This window comes from Microtus pennsylvanicus, chromosome 1 (genome assembly GCF_037038515.1).
Source record: "Microtus pennsylvanicus isolate mMicPen1 chromosome 1, mMicPen1.hap1, whole genome shotgun sequence".
NCBI classification, from domain to species: Eukaryota; Metazoa; Chordata; class Mammalia; order Rodentia; family Cricetidae; genus Microtus; species Microtus pennsylvanicus.
This window is the reverse complement of record NC_134579.1, coordinates 160763765-160767646: the sequence shown is the minus strand read 5'-3', so window position 1 is coordinate 160767646 and position 3882 is coordinate 160763765. Positions and strand designations below refer to the sequence as shown.

General features: G+C 38.7%; 1 non-coding gene across 1 annotated transcript; it reads right to left on the bottom strand.

Moving 5' to 3' along the window:
• Positions 1 to 391: 391 nt before the first annotated feature.
• LOC142842869 (U1 spliceosomal RNA) lies at positions 392 to 556 on the bottom strand. The gene has a single exon (XR_012909523.1). It is a non-coding gene; the product is annotated as a U1 spliceosomal RNA (small nuclear RNA).
• Between the last annotated feature and the right edge of the window lie 3326 nt (positions 557 to 3882).

Sequence of the window (3882 nt, the reverse complement as noted above, 5' to 3'; positions counted from 1 at the left end):
TCATGATTATAGTACACTACACAGTGAGGATAAAGACTAAAATTAGCAAAAACAAAGTAAAACATAGAGTGGAGTGTAATTTTAAAATATTGTAAATTTTTAATTAAAATTATTTTCTGATGTTTTATCATGTGTGTGTGTTGTACATGCATTTGATGAATGTAAAAACAGGCACATGAATACCATGGCACATGTGTAGAGGTCAGAGGACAACCTTGAAAGATGGCCTTCATCTTTTACCCCATTTGAAGAAAGGTCTCTTTGTTGTTGCACATTTCTGTGTATTTTCTCTTGCTGGCCCTTGAGTTTCCAGTTGATGTCATGTTTCTACTTCCCATCTTGCCGTAGGAGGGCTTAGATTATAGGTACATGAACAACAGCCACCCACACCCAAGAAAGATCACAAATGCAGTCCCCCACTACCTCAAATCATTGTGTTTCCTACATTTGGAGAAATCACAGGGGTCAGCACATTCTTAACATTCTTACCCAGTGGCTAAGCTTCTCCCTGGGAAAACCACCATCATGATCATGGTATCTCCCATTAGGTTAGCATGGAATGCCCAGACTTTACATGAGTTCTGGGTAATCAAACTCAGATCCTGCTACTTGAAGGGCAAGCATTGTATCCACTGAGCTGTCTCCCCGCCCAGGACATTTGTCTTCTCCCAGGGTAATCATAAGTAGAGTGCCTCAGTTTCCCAGCAGCAATGTATAACATTGGTCAAAAGTTATTAATCAAGAATGCTCATCCAAGGCTTAGTATTTTATTTTAGGTAATCACAAGCATAGTATACCTGAATGCTGGCCTTTACTGCTCACTATCAGAGGTGTATCTGATAGCCCAGGAGTCCAGGTGAACTAAAAAGCATTTATCATAAACAGCATTTCCACATTAGCTACCTGAGTTGATTCCAGGCCTAAACTATATGGAGACACATCTTCAGGCTATTTCAAGATTTGAAAGCTGTCTTTCAAATGTAAGGCCAGTGCTGAAAAACCTTGCAATGTGCGGTGTTATGGCAGCCCAAGCCTGCTGAGATAACCCTTACTTCATATTAGAAAGGCTATTAATCCATCACCAGATGAAGGTTCTATGATGATATGCAAGATATTCGTCAGTATTGCTCTAGGATAGGATCATTTCAGGTTCCCTATCCTCAGCTGCCCAAGGAACTAACTGGGGACCTCGGCTTGGGCACCTGGGAGCCCCTCTAGGGTCAGGTCTCTTGCCAAACCTAAAGTGGCTCCCTTAACTAAGAATTGTGGTTCCGTGCTCCCCTGTCCAACCTTCCTTTATCCCAATCCTCCTTTTTCCCCAAGGCCCCACCTCCTTCCCTTCTAACTTTTCTCTCCCCATCTCCCCTTACCCCCATCCTACCCCACCCCCAAGATCCCAATTTTCTCCCCGGCAATTTTGTCTACTTCCCTTAGCCAAGAGGATAACTATATGTTTTTCCTTGGGTTCCCCTTCTTACTTAGCTTCTTTAGATTCACCTATTGTAGACTCCGTGACCCTTATTTATGGCTAGAAACCAATTATGAGTGAGTACATCCCATGTTCATCTTTTTGGGTCTGGGATACCTCACTCAGGATAGTGTTTTCTATTTCCATCCATTTGCATGCAAAATTCGAGAAGTCATTGTTTTTTACCGCAGCGTAGTACTCTAATGTGTAATGTGCTGGCTTTGTGGGAGCCTAGCCAGTTTGGGTGTTCACCTTCCTAGATATGGACGGAGGGGGGAGGACCTAGGACTTACCACAGGGCAGAAAACCCTGACTGCTCTTTGGACTGGAGAGGGAGGGGGAAAGGAGTGGGAAGAGGGGGAGAAGGGTGGGAGGAGGGGGAGGGAAATGGGAGGCTGGGAGGAGGTGGAAACTTGTTTTTTTTTCTCCTTTTCTCAATAAAAAAAAAAGAAAGGCTATTAATATATCCTCATCTATACGTCCTACTACAGAAAATTTAATATAGCACATTTTCCATCGTACACATTAAAGGCATCCATTTCACTAAAAATATAAGACCTTAGTCCTGGTCAATGTCTATAGAAAGAAGATATTACCAAAGAAGCTCAGATATAAAACTTATGGTAGAATTTATCTTTCCAGGATGATTTTAGGAATATCATTGAGATTTAATGTGTAAGTCACCATTGAGTTTTTATCTATCAGAACACATATAGAACTAGACTTTATGAATTAGGTAGAAAAAAAACTGGAATTAAAGAGAAGCAGCAGAAAGCACAGCAGAGTCCAAGGACAGGTCCACTTAACAAGAGAGCTAGATTCCCCTAGATCTTGGCAAGCCCAGAATTAAGTCACTAGTTATACACGAAAACTGCAGTAGGTCAATAATAAAAATGATAGAGCAAGTTGTTAATTTTATAATGTTGTTTAACAATTTGCCACCAATTTAACACTTTAAAAGAACATAAATTTACTTCCCATTCAGTTCTCTAGGAGAAAAGTCTGAAACAACTCCTATAGGGTTAAAATTAAGCTCTAGCTTGACAGGTGTTTAATGTGGAGTCTCCTGGGGAGAACATGTTATTTATTTTTAACAATATCCACCTACATTACAGGGGCCAGGGCTCCTTGATCCACCCTCAAAGTGCATTCCTCTTAACCCTAATGCTCTTCTACATCATTGTCCCACTCTGATTTCTGCACTTCCCCCATTTTCCCTTATTAGAACCGTGTGCATGTGTGTGTGTGTGTGTGTGTGTGTGTAGGACCTAACCAGTGACTAACAGTAATATGCTTTTTTGTTCACCTCAAGTTCTTCACTTAAATATATTGATAATTTTTTCCCTCTTATTGCAATGTATTCACAAGTTTCAAGGTTTAGAGAGGGTACTTTTAAGGTTCATTGCTTTAACTGTCAGAATAGTGAGCAACATATGCCCAGGAATAACTAGGGCTGAAAAAGTATATCAAATGCTGTTGCTTTGGGATAAGTAGCCCAGTCAGTTTCTAAAAGAATATGGCTATTATTTTGTTTATTCAGAAACTGACTTCCATCAATGAATGGACCACAAACCCCCTAAATCCCATCAACATTTACAAGATTTTTATTTCCTCCCACAGTGGTTCAGCTACTTATATTCAAGAGAAAGCTTTTATATTAAGGACCTATGTAGGCTAATAAGTACCATAGGAGTTACCTAAATAGCTATCATTTAGTCTGCATTTACTACATATCTAATTTGCCAACCATGCATATACAGTATAGAGTTATTGTTATACCCTTTGAAACACCATTTTTTATATTTCTTAAAGAAGATAATGAATCTAAATGGCCACTAACCTTCTCTGACATAACTTTGGAAGAAGCCTGAGTTAATAGACTTGCTTTTGTAAATGATAGTATTGTCATGTAAAATAAGACACTCTTTTCCTGTCATAGTTTTTCTATTCATAACTTATTTTATTATCATATTAATATTTTAGATTATACACCTTTGCTATTGTTGGAACAAACATAAGGATAATAACTGATGTTTCCTTGCCAAAGATAGAATTATTCCTTGAGGGAAGATAGTAGTATCCAAACAGAAATCTAACAAGAAAGGTGAGGAGACATTTCTTTCTTTCCAACAAGAGAATTCTCACTTCTCATAAATTATCTTTGTAAAATACAACATTGGTATCATGGTATAGTTTTATCATGCAAACAATACTCTCATGTTTATCTGTAGTGCTCCAAAAATATTTTAAATGAATTACACAAAATTAAATACAGTGGAATTGTGGTCAGTTTTTGAAACTTAGATTTGAGACAACCTCTCCAACCTTGAAGTTCTGCTGGTGATATGTACTCCACCCTCAGGTGTTCCTTTGTGCTATGGGAAACCAGAACACTTTGAATATCAACCATCTAC